The sequence below is a fragment of the Mirounga leonina genome, unplaced genomic scaffold (assembly GCF_011800145.1).
Source record: "Mirounga leonina isolate KUSES-001 unplaced genomic scaffold, KU_Mleo_1.0 Mir_150, whole genome shotgun sequence".
Taxonomy (NCBI): domain Eukaryota; kingdom Metazoa; phylum Chordata; class Mammalia; order Carnivora; family Phocidae; genus Mirounga; species Mirounga leonina.
Genome location: NW_023270374.1, coordinates 2,571,351 through 2,589,109, shown reverse-complemented (window position 1 = coordinate 2,589,109; position 17,759 = coordinate 2,571,351).

The following is a 17,759-nucleotide window of genomic DNA, read 5'->3' as shown; positions in this document are numbered from 1 at the left end:
GAAAATACAGAAGGTGGGTCTGGGAGATGCCAGACCCACCCTAGCCTAGCTAAGGCTCCAAAGAGATCTCGGGGTGCTAAACTCACTGGTCTCAGAACCAGTGCCATTGCATTCCTTTCCCTGAGACTGGGGAGAGGCTACTATGACAAGGTCCCCAAACACCATGTCAGCTGGGGCCAGGAAGCAGGCCAGCACTGGGTAGGAAGCCACAGCTCCTTACAGGCACATGGCGCTGACTCTCCTCCCACTGCTGGGGGTGCCCTGCTGGCTGGTTGGAAAGAATTAAGCCCTTAGGACAGAAAAGTGTTGCTCATAAAACCCAAATCCCCAACTTCCAGGGCTGTTCCTGTCAATAAGCAGCCCAATCCTCAGTGGGCACCCCATGGGCTGGACCAGGGGACGAATTGCAGATGGAAGATGCTAGAGGCTAAGAGGTGATAGCAGCAAAGCTGAGGGTCAGAGTCAAGATGGAGTGAGTGCGAGGATGTGACCTGGAGGAAGAACGTTAGCTAGCAGATAGCACGTGTGCTTTGTGTATGTGTGTGTGTGGTCAAGGACCTGGTGACCGCCCACAGGTGGGCACAATGGAGACACGGATTCAGCACAAAGGCAGAGCCCCGAACCTGGCCACAGGCAGGGTCACTGGGAGGGGGGGTGGGAGGGGTGGGCAGGGGTGGGCAGGACCTATATGGTTCATTTGACCCAACAGCACAATATGAAACAAGTAAAATAAAGTTAAAATCCAAGCAAGAACATCTTGTTTAAGGAAACGGAAATGTTCAATTTGTTCGGGAAAGCTTTCCATGAAAATAGCTTTTATAGAGACGGGAAAGTGTGATTTAAATGGAAAACACACTTATGAAGAACAGCTCTTCAGTGAGTAGTGAATAACAGTGGTTTTATATATTTAATTATGTATTAACGTGATATATATAAGCTGATTACATTTCATTTGAACAATTTTGAATCATATTTTTAACTCTCTGAAGAATGATAAAGGCCATCCACAATGAGCCCATCGCTTATTTATTCTAACATATGACCACCTACTACAGTGTCTGGCCACTCTCCAGGGTTTAACAGATGTTTAGTTAATAAATAAACGTTATTGGACAAATGAAAGCACTATTCCAAGATCTTAAGGAAATCATAGAGCCATGTAAGACATAGCCCTTTCTCTTGAGGGATCAGGTTGACAGTTCCTCCACTCCTCGGAAGCCAACAAGACTCTGCTAGAGGTCTCCTTATCAGAGCCAAATCGCCTCTGGGCAGAGCCAAGATAAACTCAATGTAATCTACAGGAACTTGTCCGTTCAGACCACACAGATTAGCAAAATCTTCCTCATCCACCCGGGGAACATCCACTCTAGTTAAGCAATCGGCTTAAGTGCCCCCGCCCCCGACACACACACACACATCTATAGCCATTTCTCTTGTCTTTTTAAAATGTGCGTATACTGTCCTGTCCTCAAAACAGGTGGCAGGGCTGGACGGTTTCTGGGGGTTAGGACCTGGGTTTCATCTGTGCCAGGGGTGGCGTGGGCTTTAGGGTCAGTGAGAATATGGAGAGGAAAGCACATTCTGGAAAGAAAAGAAAGGAGGCACATTTACTGTGTGGAACCCCAAAAGCAAAAGAAAAAGATGGAAAGAAGAATTTTGAGTGGAAAAGTTGGGGAAAAAATATTAATTTTCATCTGTCTCCCTCTCCTCCCACTCACCCTCTCACTCCAGGCCAAGCATCCAGCAAGCAATCAACAATTAAAGGTGCTTTCCAGTGCAGAGCCATTTGAAACTTTAGGAGAAATAACATTTTGCGAGTGGGGCAATGAGTTAAGCTCCCTTAAATTCCCTTTGGCAAACTTTAGGGGTGCTTGTTTAGAAGCATACTAGCGGGGGTCCACCCACACAGGTCATGATGCACAGGAGTTGAGCTGGGGCCCTGGAACAAGGCCTTAGAACACATTCCGGGAGATGTGGATGCACCCAGCTCTGTGGCCGCACTTCAAGCTACAGCTGGGGTGTGATTCTAATACAATGTCATCTCCTGTTCCTTGGACTCTCTTCTCTAGAGGATAATCACTAGGGTGGGCCAGTCCTGCAGAGGGGTTTGAGGGTCCCTCGATGCCAAGGACCATATTCCAGACCCATCTTGCCTATGATAAGCCTGAATGTAGGTGACGTCACCAGGTGTGGCAGGTGTCCTTGGGCCCATTTTATGTTGGGGGAACGAAGAGAGAAGATCCTGAAAGCAGATGCAGGCCTGTTCCGGGCAGGAATCAGTGAGGCATCCCATGGGAAGACTTCCCTCTCATAAAATCAGGAACACAAGGCCCGAAGCAGTTAGATAACAAGCCCGAGGCCCAGCACTGATCTGTGGCTAAACCAGAGCCACTCCCGAGTCCCCCTCTAGAAGTCTTCTTTCCACCAAACTGCCTCTTTGTTGAAACTGCATGTGAGGCTCATCGAATAATGGTGACCCTGAGGCCCCTAGAAATAAGCTTATGTCATGTTCCTACTCCGATTAGGAAATAGGAGGGGGAGGAAGCAAGAGAGTGTGGTGGAACACATTTTAGAAAGATTTCTTTAAAAGTAGTTACTATCTTAGAAAAACCCACATCCATGCTAGTGGAGTGCCAGGTAGCTTTAAATTGATGATGTAAGTTCATTGACATAAAAAGACACACACGATATATTTGGCACGGAAAAGCACATCAGAGCCGAGCCTTACAGTGTGACTCCGCTCCTACACACACACACTCACACACTCACACAGACGCCCAGAAAATCAGGCGTCTGTGTGATCAGGTTCCATCAGAATGGAACCACATCAACATGCTAACACCAATCTGTCTCTGGGTGGTGGAGTTTAGGGGAATTTATTTATTTTGTCTTGGTTTTGCTCATTTGTATTGCTAATTTTCCTCTGACAAATGTGCATCACTTGTGCAATAATTCATTTTTTTTAAATAAATCAAAACGAGTACAGTTTTTACTTGTCATCTCATTAAAGCAGCAAGCAGCAGTCATCTGGAACACTCATTTGTCTGAGGGGTCATCCCCCTGGAACTAACCCCATGATGAGACAGTCAGCCTTGTCCCCTACCCAGGGCACAAACAGTCCTTTGCTGGATTCTGAGCTCCACTGAGTGACTAACACGACAAGGGTGACAAGGGGTGACTCATAAGGACCAAGAGAGTAGCATCGTCATCTGCTGAACGGGAAGTTGCTACAGTCCTCTCACTTGGGGTTTCATATGTGGTCTGGAGAGTCAGGGCTCCCTGGCTTCATCCTCGCTTTCTGATATGGGGTTCCATCCAGAAACGTCAGGGCAGGAGTCTGTTGTAATGATAGGAAGTAGTCATCCGGGGCAACTAGGTGTTTGGTTGTCAAAACAAAGGACAACGACTAGAAAGACGGCACGAAAGAAAGGAAGCAGGGACTTCACAGAATCATGGGGCATGCACAGGGCCGATGGGGACAAGGGGCTCAGAGTGCTTCCATTCCTGTGGGCTGTCACCCTGGACCAGCCTGGTCACCCTCTTCAAGACATGTTTGCTAAATGAGAGCGTGTGACCCAAGAAGGGACTTCCCCTGAACTCCCTACCGAGTGTGGTAATTTCCTTTGCAACATGCCTGACTGATGGGTATTCATCCCTCTCTTAAATGCTTCTGGAGATGTGGTACTCACTACCACATGGGGTAAGGCACAGCAATCTTCACAGTTGCATCTGTTAGAAAGACCTTCTTATATTTAGGAGAGTTGTTCTCACACCCAAGCACATCACAGAATCACCTGCTGAGCTTGTTAAAACATATATTGCTGGGGCTTGCCCCCAGAGTTTCTGATCTGGCAGGTTTGGGGCAGGGCCACGAATTTACCCTTCTAAAAGTTCACACCTTGATGAAGCTGGATCCAGTTCCAGCTTCAAACAGACTGTTTTGTGCTTTCCTTTCCTTCCACCCCATTCTCAGAGCCTATGGAGAAAAAGCATGGTCCCCCCAAAACAACACACACACCCTCACCCTGATACACACACTCTCTCTTTCACACACATGCACGCACACCCCACCCGTGTCCCTAGCTTCATCCTCTCTGACATCACAGGTGGATCCCTCCCTGTTCCATGAAGAACTACTTAAACAGGGATGTGACTCCCATGTCCTCTTAGTACCTCCTTAAGAGACCCCTTACAAAACAAACCGTGCAGCCAGGAAACCATAGCCGGAAGATGCGTGCTCTGCCTGAAGCCCAACACCCACCCACCGCGGTCTGGGCACGGCGAGGACAACAGGTCAGTGGGCCTGCCACTGGCCCGACTTCCTTCTCACTGGGGCCAGAGCGAAGGCCTCGGTCTTTGCCTCAGCAATGACCTACCACCCATCTTTCTGCCAGTGGTTCAACGCTAACGTGACTAGGTCTTCCAAAGACTCAGATCAGGATGGGGGTTAGAGGCTGAAGGGTGAGGTCTCATGATGGGATCTTATGGCCAGCCGCAGGGGCCTGGGGTAGAGATGGCCCCCGCGGCTCAGGCCTTGGCCCACCCAGCTGTGGTGGGCTCCTCTGTGCTCCCTGACTTTACACGTCCCCTTCCCCTGCTCAGCTGGGAGCAGGTGCCACACGAAGGGATATGTTGTGTGTGTGTGGGGGGGGGGGGCAAGTTAGGAGCTAGTGGTAACAGGTGCGTACTTGGGAGGCACAGTCCTGGGGGGCGATTGGCATGATTTCAGAGTTTCCTGAAAACGCCCTGTTGTGCTCCGTTTCCTGTGTGGCTCACCCTGTCCATGGTTCCTGCTTCCTAGGATCACCCCCCAAATAAGCTTCTCTCAAGTCCTTGTCTTGGTAAATGCTGACTAAATGAGTGAATGACCAAATAAGTGACTTACCTTGAATTCTCTGTCTGATGTCCTCTAGGGAGCTTTAGGCAGAGTCAAGCCCACCTGGGCGGCAGGCCCCCAAAGACAGGACTTTCTACCTGCATGGGGTTTGAAGTTCTCCGGGCCTAGGACCAAACCCTGTCCAAAACATGTATCCTCCAACACAGGGAGAGAGAGGTGAGTCTAACCTTTATGTCTCAGGGGTTTAGTTTGTCCTAGCTCGAAACTGACTCGCTATCATTGTTAGATGAGGTGCAATCTCTGTTTCTGAGCTTCAGGTCACCCTCCTGGACACTGCCAAGTGATGGGGACCCATATCCAGGACAGAGCTGACTCTCATGTAAGATTTGTACTTGAGCGAGCCCGCCAGACTTACCCCATATGGTCCTGCCTGTCTGAGCTCCTCTTTGTTTTTATTTTATTTTTTTTTTTTAAGATTTTTATTTATTTGACAGAGAGAGACACAGCGAGAGAGGGAACACAAGCAGAGGGAGAGGGAGAAGCAGGCCTCCCGCGAAGCAGGGAGCCCGATGTGGGGCTCGATCCCAGGACCCTGGGATCATGACCTGAGCCGAAGGCAGACGCTTAACGACTGAGCCACCCAGGCGCCCCTCCTCTTTGTATTTAAATATCCTAGAGAGGGATAGTCACTTTTGACCTTTGGTTTTCCATATGTGACCTTTGTCTTAATCTGTAGGAGTCCTATTTAAAGACTAGAAATCCTAGAAAAGTGGAAAGAAGAAGGCTGAGCATCTGGCAGTGACCTAGATGGTGAGGACCAGATGCAGCAGGGCTATCCAATGCCTGTCCCCATTCTCATGTCCCCCAAAACCCCCAGCAGGCAGTGCTAACCCTGCCCCTCAGAATCCTTCTCAACACTCAGCTCCAAGCTTCTCTTCCTGTCTCCTGGAACTGGCTTCTAAGAGGAAAATTCAGCTAAATCTACTATGCCAGGGGCCATGAGGGGCACATGGAGCCCTACCCTACTGAAACTTTGAAGATATACAACCAGAGGAGAAGAATTAAAAGGTAGTATGAGAGATCTCAAGAGGCAGAGAGAGGGCCCATCTACAGGTGAAGGCCCTGAGCAACAGGTGGTCCCTAAAACATGTCTTGTAAAACGGGTAGGATCTGGGCCGGCACAAGGGTGAGGACAGAGGGTAACCCGGAAATGTAACTGGGGAGCAGGAGACTCTGGAGAACAGAGAGGTCAGGAGGATGAAGAAGCAGAGGGCTGAGCTGTAGAGGGAAGTCTAGTCAGGTTCAGGGGCTGAGGGGTTTTGTTCGTCCCAGAGCCACACTTTTAACCCATGAGCAAGCAGGGATACCTACCACCCCATGAGGCTGACCACACAGAGATGGGACTCTGCCCCATCACCAAGGCCAGGGATCTGTGTGCACAGGACACTAGCATGAGTCGCCATTAACTAGCAGCCACCTTTTGGCTCACATCCCAGGGGTGAGCTGTGTGGGGTCCATGATGCCCCTGGAGCAGCCTTTAGAGCTGAGAGAGATGAGAACAGTGATCACCACTCTCCTGCCACCAAGCTGTGACCTCCCAGTGCCCAGCCACTCAGTGGGCAGCAGGAGTCTGGCCCTCTTGCCACAGGCAGCCCCAGTAAGAAGCAGGTCCAACACTTCTGAGATGAGCATGCGGAAGCCAGCCCCTTCTTTGTGAATGCAAGAGACATTCCTCACCAAAGTGCCGAGAAGCTGTAGTCCTTCATCCTTCCGCCTGTCTAGGGAGGACAAAGGCAGCCCTGAAGCCTGTCTTTGCTCTGTTACTGAAGGACTTCTCAGCTAGGGGAAAGGAACCTGTTCTTGGTCCCATCCTTAGAACTCAAAAGTCAGTCTTTAATCAGACTGATGTTGACCAAGAGAAGAACCTCACACACACACACACACACACACACACACACACACACACACACATCCCGTCCAGACACCCCACATCTGTCCTTGCCCTCTGCAGTGGTCATTGAAAACTCTTAAAAAATTAGTTCCCTGCTTTTGAATAACTGGGCATGACGTCTTCCCAGGAGGGTCGACTCAGCTGGGGAGGCCGTGCCCTTGGAGAACTGTCCGGAATCCCCTTGACCCAGTAAAACCAAGGTCTCGTTCCTTGTGCCTGCTGCCATCCTGCCCACCACCAGGGAGCCTGGATGGGGACACACCCACTGTGAGGCTGACATCAGTTACGTCATGAGAGCCACCTGCCCACACCCCCACTGGCCTGACTTCCCCGTGCGTCTAGCGCGGTGGCTGAGCCTCACCTTGCCGCAGGCGGAAAGCACAGCGTCTGAGCCGGCTGGGCCCGAACAGCAGCAGAGTCGGGCTTACTGCACACCCGCGTGGGGCTGAGGTTGAGTCAGGGCCCAGCTGTAAATGTTTTATCTGTAACTGTTTCTATTAGCTCTTGCTGCAAAGTAAACTACCTCCGATCTGGTGGCTCAAACCAACAGAAATTACTGTTTCTCGCAAGTGTGAGTTGACGGACCATGTGGCTCTTCCACTGGGGACAAAGCTGATGTGGCTACGTTATCAGGGCCTTACCTGGGGTGGAACATTCAAGTTGGCTCCATCACACACATGGCGCCTCGGAGGACAGTGAGAAGGCCCCTTAGCCGGGACACTCCGTGTCGTCTCAGAATCTCCCCGTCTCCACAGGGACCTATTTTGTGGCAGCCCAGGGTGCCCAAAGCACAGAAGGAGGCCTCCGGGCCTTCCAAGGCCCTCTAAAGGTTTAGGCCCAGAGTGACAGTCACCGCCACACATTCCGTCAGTCACGAGGCCAGCCCAACTTCACTGCAGGAGGGAGTGACTCTCAAGCATCAGTACCCGAAGCCGTCTTTGGATCATCTTCCTCTCGGTGTCTCAAATCTCAGAACAAACCCCGGTTTCCACCGAAGAAGATGATCACTGTGTGGGCCAGGGAGGGAGGCAACATCACCACAGGTCTCTGCTTGTTCAGAGGGAGCATAAAAATACTAGGAATAGACCATTTCTTGTGTTAGGTACTTAATGTCTTACTACACTTTCATTATACTCTTGAAGACCCTGACCAGGATTTTTGGAAAGCATATTATATGTGCCAAGTGCCACCAAACCAGCAACTCCCTTTTACAGGAAGCCCTTGCATCGGGGGACACACTGTTCTTTTCTAGTGTTGTCACTGTGTGTCACCCTCTGACGTAGTTCTCGCAGCCTAAAGGGGCAGAGAGAGCCTGTTGCACTCAGCTGGGTCACTCTCCAGACTTGCATAGAATCTGAGGTCACTTAGCTAAGACTGGCTGAAAACAGTAACTGTTAGTCAAAAACACAGACTCTTGTGTCACAGACATCACCCTGATGTCTATGCTTCCCTGGGCACAGGGTCTGCCTTTGGAAGAGTAGCCCCCCAAAGCCCCATGGCAGCGCCTTGCGAGGTGTGACTAAAGTCTTCAGAATTCAGCTTTTGGAGATGTGTCTTGGTTAGTAAACATTAATCACATCCCCTCTTAAGTACAATGGTTGAGCCAATTTTTATTTTCAATTAAGAGTTAAAATTTAAGCACCTAGGACATATATGAGCAGTATTCAGTGAATGCCAGATGACAATTTTGTGGAAAAAAGGAGGGGGGTCATGTACTTAGAACCTACCTCAAAACTCTGGGGCAGAGATTCTGATTTCCCTTGGGAAGTCAGCATGGAATGAGGATAGATCCTGGAGCCTACGGCTCTGGGGGGTAGGGGGGCAGGAGAATTCACCAGTCCCAGCACCCTTGCCAGAATACCTCTGAGGACGTCTCTGACGTCAGACCACAGGCTGGGGTCGGGGCGGTTGGCACCCCAACCCACAACCAGCAGAAGGAAGATCACGGCTTACGGCTGCACTGTTTTGCCAAATTGTGTTATAATGTTCATTTGTACAGAAATGGAAAATGCCTTTTTGTGGCAACCTTGAGGTTATATTAGAATCAGATATATCAGAATGAGAGTCTTATTAAACTTTTCATGGATGACCCAAAGAAACCCAGTGATAAACATAACTACCTCCTAGAAATTGTGTTTTTGTCTTTACAGTGGTGGGATATAAATAAATAACACGGGTAGAATTTTTCCTGCTGCTGCCCTATGTACCACCAGCCTCTGACACGAAACATGCAAACCACTTTCCGTACTCAGGGGGTTAAAATGTCTTTTTTCCTACAGAAGCATTAGCAAGATGCCTCTCTTTCTACAGAGGCATCAGGAGAAGGAAACCGACTCCCCAGCCCCAGCCCAAGCCTGCATGCCATGGTGATGACTGGTGTCAGGCTGAAATCTGCAAGATCCTATGGGATTTAAGATGAATTGTAGCTGACACCAGTTCTTAACCTCCTCTCTCCCTCCCAGGACCTGAGCAAACCCTCCCCAAAGCAAGCCAGACAGAGCCTCCTGCTTCAAGGGTGGGGAGGGGTCTTGCAGAAACAGCAGGCTGGTGTTCTTCCCCTACCCAGAAAAGAAGGCCTTGCTCGTCAGAAGCAGCTTCCCTCCTAGTCCTGTCCTGGGTCAACCTGTGCCAAGAAGCAGGAGCCCCCAGTACAAACAGCCCCCCAACATGACCACAATACTAGTTAGAGACGGCCCCATTCAAATCACTGGACTTAATAAGAGAGTGTCCCTACATGGGAAGAGCTGCAGGTGTGGCTGGGAATTTGAAGGACAAGAAATGAGTGCTGGGTCAGTGCACCCTTGATGAGTTTAAAAGAAGAAATGCGCCCCCCCACCCCACTCCTGTTGAGCCAGCCACGTTCCCTCTGGGCCTTCCAAACTCCCAGGGCCACGAGCCAAGTCTAAAAACAAGTGTACCTGCGGCTCACAGAAAGGGTTTCAGATCGATACCTGGCCCTCTCTGCTTTTCACTACCTAACAGAAAATAGTGGAGAAGCTTTTTTCTTTCCACTCTGACCTCCAACTTCATCACAGTAGGTGAGGATTCATTTCTTCGTAAAGGGGTCTTCATACCTTGATCATGTCATCCCCACTGGAGTCCTCAGCTGGCAAGAGCAGGGGATGTAGCCAGGGCAGACGTCTCTCCTTTGCATTTTCCCACCAGCCAGGAGGTGGCAAAGAGCCAGCCTCGTGCAAACAGCCCCCCGCCCCGCCGAGGGTAAGTTTCCTGAAGACATGTTATTGTCTTCAGGGATGGGAACTCCTGTTTCTACTCACTCACGGGTACTGTAAAGATTTCATCAACCAGCATGGAGAAAGCTGCCTTGGGGTGAGGGCTCACTGCAGTAAGTTGGGACCACGTCCCCCGTCCCCCGCCCCGACCCCAGCCTGTGGTCTGACTGCCTGTTGTTTTAGCCGAGCTGAGTCTGGCAGAAGCTGTCCCAAATCCATTCTCAAGGCTATTAACCATCTGTAGTGACCCCACCGGACAGTGTCTGCCTGTCATCACCATTTCCAAATAAACATGGACTATGGTTTGATTAAAATATGAAAGCCTGAGCCCCATCACTGTACCATAACAAAAGCCAGAGCAGGAGACCCAGCTAAATGGCATAGTTCTCGGAACAAAGAGCTTTCAGAGAAGTCGTTCTCAGATGGTCAGCAGCCACGGATCTCAGCAGGGACCTTCACCTCCGGGACTAGCACTTATTGTTGAAGGAAAGGCAGAAATGCAAGCTGAAAGGGAACTTACAGCCACCAACACAGCCCCTCCATTTCTCCAGAGAAACCAGGAATTTGTCCAGGGCCACCCGGCTGACAAGTAATGGACAGGCATCTGGTCTACAGTAGCGGGAGTGCTCGAAGGTGGGCGTCCCTGGGCCACCTGATAGTGCATTTGAGGACACACGGCAGGGTTGGAGGCAGAACTGTCTGGAGCAAGATGACAACTGGAGGCATCGAGCCAGGTGGACAGTGTGGGTTAGATGCGGCATCAAAATTTTGCCCACAAGTGGAATCCACCTACAGCAGAGACCCTGACACACCAAGCCAAGTCACCCTGACCACTGTCCCTCAGAGCAGTTGCTCCATATCCTGGTATTCTCATTACTGGCAGGGACTATCAGGCAACATTTAAGCAGACTCAGAAATGACGAGAATTCAAAGGTTCTTAGTAATAAAGCTTAGCTATAATAAGTGAACAGGTGGCGAATACTTCCAGTCAAATAAAAAGCTGTTGAAGACCCCGGCTATATTTACAGTGCTTTATACGGAGATTCAGGGAAGGATGCCCTCTGGAATCCAGTGCAGAGAGAAGTATGTCTCTTCACCATTAGCCTGGCATACTTTCTTTAGTTAGCTAATGAAGAAAAGCCATGAACTCATGGCATTCCTCCTTTCCCCCTGGCTACCAGGGAACTCAGATGGGAGTTACATGCTTGAATCAACAGTCATCCTTAGAATAGATTTCATCTTATGGTTTTGTCTCCCTTCCCTTTCAGGGCATGATGTTTACTTGGCATTTTTATATTTTATCATATTAATCTCTCTACTTCTGTTATTATAATATTCCTCCATCTCTGTAGAAAATAAAAGAGTACAAATTGCATTTGAAGAATGTTTTAACGCTTCCTTAAATTTAATTTCAATGAAAAAAAAATAGGCAAAGCATTTAAAAAAAAATCTCTTTCATATACGTTATTTCATTTTTTTCCCCAAAGCCCTGCAAAATCCCTGTGTCTTCTGAATCTTCCCTTCCAGTCATAGGACAAGCATATTTAACCGTGTCCCTATGCTCTGCAACCTGCCCTTCACTGGGACCCTGTGACTCATGGGGTGGTGCTGCTGGAGAGCCCAGCACCTACTCCATCCTGTGATTGAAGGGAGCCCTATCTCCAAGGTGCATCTTGTTGAGGCAGCAAAATCTCAAAAGGGCAGCTCAGTTCATTTGGAAAGTGACACCAGAAAAAAGTTATTTTTGCTCCCCGTTCCATTCTGATTAGCTTGTCAAATCCTCCCCAGTCTCAGGAAGCCCTGGGTACAGCCTGTAGGAGCCAAAAGAACAAGGGATGCGGCTGCTTTTTGTCCCCATATGCCCGTGGCCAACTACAGTCCCTGGACCCCAGCAGATGATCTGTAAATATCTGCTGGATGCATGTGTCAATTTGGATGAATCATTTGATTTCTCTGAGCCTCAGTTTCAACAAAATGGTGAGATTAGCTTTTGGCTTCCTTCCAGCACCATCCAGGGGATGAAATGAAATTCAAGGACATGAAAATGTCTGCAATGTATTCAGCACTAGAAAGAGCATGTGACCGTAGTCCTTGTGACTCATGGTCAAGAAATAGCCGCCGATGCCCAGGAAGGCTCCTCCACCTGCTGACTTGCATCTCCACTGATACAGGAGCACCTTCTGTTTTGAGAATGTGCCTAAATATTTACTTGGTGAAAATACAATTGTGCTGATCCAGCGAGATTAGGGAAGGAGAAATCCTGGATGGCCTTGCCTTGCCTCTGAAGCTCTTTCCAGCCTGTGTCTCTACACTGAGGGTGGAAGTTCGGGTCAAGAGGGCAGTATGGGAAAGGCCAGATGGCGCATAGGCCTCCCGACCATGTCAGAAGCAGCCACTCCCCTTTGCTTCCATGCATCACACCCACGGAGAATCTACCTCCTCACCCTCCTCCATGGGGGAGACCAAACCCTGGGGCCAGGCCCCCTACACTATCCCCACCCCCAGCTGTGTCTCTTTGGGTAAGAAACCAGTTATTGTCATTCTCTACCCCACACGGTAGCAATTCTGGAAAACTTACGTTGCACCAGTGCCAACATCTGGGGAGAATATATAGCAGCAGGCTCCAAACTTTGGGACAAGTACATTGCCTAAAATGTCCAAAATTTCCCTTTGACAATATTTGTGTTTTAAAGAAGCATAACCTAAAAACTAGAAATCACATTTTGTTTGTTTTTTCTCAATGTTTTACTTTAATATCTGGATGCTGTTAAGCTGTTGTCTCATCGCTCGACTGTAGCCTTTGTGGGTGGGTGATCTATCACCCAGCTACTTCGCCAGGGCTGCGGCGGCTTCTGCACCCATGCAGGTGTATATGTAAAGACAAGGGTCCTAGTGCATCATGACACTGGCCGAAGACACACGTTGGAATGAGTCGTGTGGTTCAGTGAACCCCCTTTTTAAATACCCAAAGCAGTTGTTCCTCTCGTGGATGGGATCTAGCGCTAAGGCAGGTCCGGAGAGTGAAAACAAAGAAGAGGGATCAGTATCACATTTCCCTTCCCTGGGTTGGAGTCATTAGGGGCCGGGAAAACAGGAAGGGGGTGAGGCCTCGCTTGGAGAAGGGAAATGCTGAGGAAGGGTGGGCAGGGCACTTGGAGCAGGAAAGCGTGTTTGAAGAGGTTGCTTTAGAAGGAGGCCCCTCCTGGCCAAGGAGAAACAGCCCAGGGAAAGATACTGCTTTGCTGTGGGGTTGGCCTCTGGGAGGCCACAGAAGGGGAGAGCCACACCCAGGATTGTTTTCCAAGCACAATTTACAGTCCCCATTGTCGGCCTTTCCTCTGGGTAATTAGGTACAAAACAAGAGGCAGAAATGCTCATCCATCTTGTCATTGGATTTTACTTTTCCTGGCACGTCAGCTCTCAGCTGCCTGGGAAGCTGTTCTGTCCACAAATGCTGAGGAGTTTGGCAAGTCTGGTCTATAATAGTCTCACCCAGAGCTGACACGGTCCCTGGTAAGCAGTTTTAATTTGACAGGGCTGGATACACTTTGCTGTCTACAGCAGATGAGGAAAGACTATCTATTTTTATGATTTATTTCTGGACCAAGGTTCACTGTGAAATTTCAACCAGAGAGGAGGCTTACTTTCTTAGCCTGGGCAACATGCCTTTTGAAGGTAGCTGGAGTGCAAATGACTTTGCCTAGGAGACAATAAATGAGTCAGGAAAGGAAATAAAACTGCACTTTAATCCATCTGGAAGATAGATATGGGGTTTTATAGATGAATGAACAATTGATTAAATGTATTTGCACGTTGGGTTGAATAATCTCAACTCTTACCTGAGAAGTAAATCTTTCAGATGTGTTTCGGTTGTGTGTGTGGTGTGTTGTGATGTGTGTGTGTAGTGTGTGTATGCATGTGTGGTGTGTGTGGTATGTGTGTGTAGTGTGTCTGCGGGGTGTATGCAATGTGTGTGTGGTGTGTATGTGTGTGTGCTCTGTGTGTGTGTGTGTGTAACCCAAATACAGACTGGAGCTTCATATAGCCTGGTCTACACATGGAGTCACACTCAAAGGAACACAGCCCCAAAACCAAAATATGAAGTTAGTTTCAGTTTTCACTCGAGTATCTGGAAGAATGACAAGGGGGATGAACCAGAACAGCACTTCTTAAAATTCTGTTTGATCCCTTTGTTCTTCCAGAATTCTGTAGGCTCACACTTTAATTGGCAAAAGCTCTCCTTACTTCAGCCTTTAAGTCTTTGCTGGTTTAATCCCTGTGGGCCTTTTATCAGCTTCTCGCACTGACTGAAAAGCTGGGTCTCCGCTTTATCCATTGCCTGAAGCCCCCAAAACCAAAGTTGGCCCAGAGGCCGATGCCAGAAGCCAGACCCACCCTCCTTCCTGTCCTTCCTTGCACCCAGGCTGGACTTGCTCCACACTGTCTGCATCCCAGACCTGACCGGCCAGCACTGACCCTCCTCGGGAGCAAGGAGGGATGAGGCTGGGGAGCAGCATTCACAATGCTCTTTCTTGGGCAAGGTACAGGGGATGCGGTTTAGAAATCCCACTTTTCGTGCGAATACATCTTGCTGCCGCAGCACTTCCCAGGCCAAGCTCTGCGGGCTTCTGAAAGAAGAGCCAGCATCCACACAGGCCACGCAGGGGCATTTCCCGCTCACAGCTGAACCCTTCACGCACAGGGAGACTTTTCCCCGGAGCGTGTCACCCCTCAGGGACCTTTCTCAGACCCTCAAAAGCTGCACACCCCGAGTCTTTCTCACAAGTCTCAAAGTTGTGCGAAAACCCACGCAAGAGGCTGCACCGCCGAGTAAACATCCTGCCTTTGCGCCACTGAGGCAGGTGGGAGGCGGGGACAGGCGACGCCAGACAAAGCAGATGAGTTGGAGGCACAGGCCCTGTCTCCAGCTGGGGTGTCCTGGGCTGAGGCCAGGAACCCCCGAGCCCTCCAGCCTGGTTTGTCACTAAGCGGGGACTCACGTTTTGTTCAGATGACAGGGATTCAGACAGAGGGTGAATCCACTATGACTGAGCCGTTTGGAAGTCCTTGAGCAATACTAGCACGTGAACACAAGCACAGGAAATCTCTGTGCAAACACGCAACATCGGGCCACCTCTTGGTTTTGGAGGGCACAGCCTTTCTGGGCGCCCAGGCTGAGATACGGCTCCGGCTTCATCCCAGCTCTCCCCAGGTTTGCTCTCACCCAGGCATTTTCCCTAAAACTCTGTGCACAGCTCACCCCATTTTTCTATCTTTTTGGCTCATCATTGTTATCCTTGGGACCCCACAGGGATAGCAGGAGCCTGAGAGATAAATAACGTGCCGAGTGACAGATTAATCCCAAGACATTCTGATGCCCTCCAACATGGAATGCCTTTCCGCGAGGAGCTCACACCCAGTACAGAGAGAGCAGAGTAACACATGTGACGCAAATGGAAAACAGTGCTGGAAATGGTAAAAACTGAGTAGGAGCCTCCCTGAAGCTGACATGGCTACAGGTGCGTGGAGCCCAATGGGAGGGGCAGCTTCAGAGCAGAAAAGCGTTTTAACTTAGGCCTTGAAAGGGGGACGGGCACATTGCTCTGCTAAAGTGAGGCCAGGGCATCCCTGCTAAAGGGATGGTTGGAACAGAGGGATGAGGGAGGTTTCGCCCCAGTGTTTGACCTTCAGGAGGAGGAGGGCCTCATGGACCCACCCCCAGCCCCCACAGCAGGCGGAACCCCCATTGTTCTCGCAGGGCACCCTCTCTTGTTTTTCATTGTACTCACCACATTTGTAATTTGGAGTAATGCATGCAATTATGTGTTGAATGTGTCTTCCCCACCGGACAGCACAGGGCACGAGGGCTGAGCCTTCACGTTTTGGTTCACCCAGTGCTTATCACTGTGGCTGGCGTGTCGTAAGGTACTCGGTAGCATTTGTCCACATGAACGTGAAATCGCCTGAGCTGCTGCCTCTCACCCTGCCCAGCCCAAGGCAAACACGGAGAGCAGATCAGGGGTCTCTTCTTGAGTTCTCCCGGCTGCACCCCCCTTGGGGAGACCCCAGTCTAGGACAATGGTCTGTTCCTGGCACAGAGGAGCCTGGGCCTGGGCCAGGACTGAGGGCAGAGGGGGCATCTGTGCACCCAGCTTGGGAGAGCTCTGCTGGGGGACCTCCATCTGGGGAACGGCCACCTCTGTGAAATTCCCTCAGGGACACCCATGCCTCCTTGAGCTCCCACCAGGCCCCTCTGTGGCTCCCTATAGCTTGGAAAGGGTGAAGTTGGAGCCGCAGAGGCCCCCAAGGCTGCTCTTGTCCTCCTGCCTCCAGAATGTAGGGGACCGTGCCCTCTGCTGGCCAGACCTTGCAGAGCCCTGGGAAATAGGCCAGGGGAAGTCTGGAACACTCTGTAGGAACAGGTCTGCAAGGCAAGGAGGAGGAGGCAGCCTGGGCTGACACACTGGGTTCAGAACCCGCTGAGTCTTGGTCAGGTCCTTCTGCAGGGCTGCGGAGGGGACAGGGTGGGCCAGCCGAAGGGGAATCACTCACATACCCTCTGTCTCTTCACTTTGGAGTTACCTCTGCACCCGTTTACAAACCTCAGTAGAAAAGCTGCACCGATCCTTTATGACCAAACAGCCGACATTTTCCCAGCCGTCTGACACCCAATTATATATGGCAGTTTCCAAAAAGTAAATACAGGCTTCAAGGATAAAGGCTGAATCCAGGTTGGACATCAGAAGAGGCCACACACCTGACAGCCGGTCCCAAGGGGAGCCCCACGACCGTGGTGAGGGCAGGACCTTCACTGGAAAACAGGCCAACACTGGGAGGGGGCAGCAGTGACACTTCACACCACCCCAGGCCTCAGCTGAAAGCCACATCTGTTAGAGTCCGACAGGCAGCAGGACAGGTCCAACCTGGGAACAGGAGACCAGAGAGATCAGAAGGAGTGGTTCACAAATGGGGAGGCACGTCTGTGAGCGTCTTCTCGCCGGATCAGGTATGAGAATCCGTTCTTCAGTTAACACAAATCTGTGGAGCACCTATTGTGGGAGAGGCTCCCTGCAAAGTGCTGGGGGTGCATCAGCAGGCAAACAGGCACTGCATTGGCTCTCCACTGTGTGGAGCTGGTGGCTGAGCCAGGGGGCTGACGCTGGGTCAAATCGTCCTACAACCACATACACACGCATGGGCATGCACACGTGCATATGGACACTTGTACACACCTGCACATGCAAGCACACAAAGTGAAAAAGGTGACAAGACCCATGACGGGGAGTACATCTCATGTTGAGTGGTGGAGGGATGGTGGTCAGGGAAGGCTTCTCAGAGGAAGAGGTGCTATATTGCAATCCTCGGGAGGAATGATCTAGGGTGGGGAATGGAGTGTTTAGAAGAGGGATCAGCATGTGCAAACCCCTGAGTAGGATGAGGTCTGCACAACTGAGGAACTGAAAGGAAAAGCCCCATGGCTGGAGGGCATTAAGGAGAAGGAGGCTGCAAAGGAGGCCAGAGCCCTGGAGGACATTCTTGGCATCTTGGTCTTTGGCCTGAAAGCAAGTGTATTAAAACTAGGGGAAGGGACGGGCGCCTGGGTGGCTCAGTTAGTTAAGCATCGGACTCTTGATTTCAGCTCAGGTTGGGATCTCAGGGTGCTGAGATCAAACCCTGTGTCAGGGTCCATGCTCAGCAGGGAGTCTGCTTGAGATTCTCTCGCCCTCTCTCTGCCCCT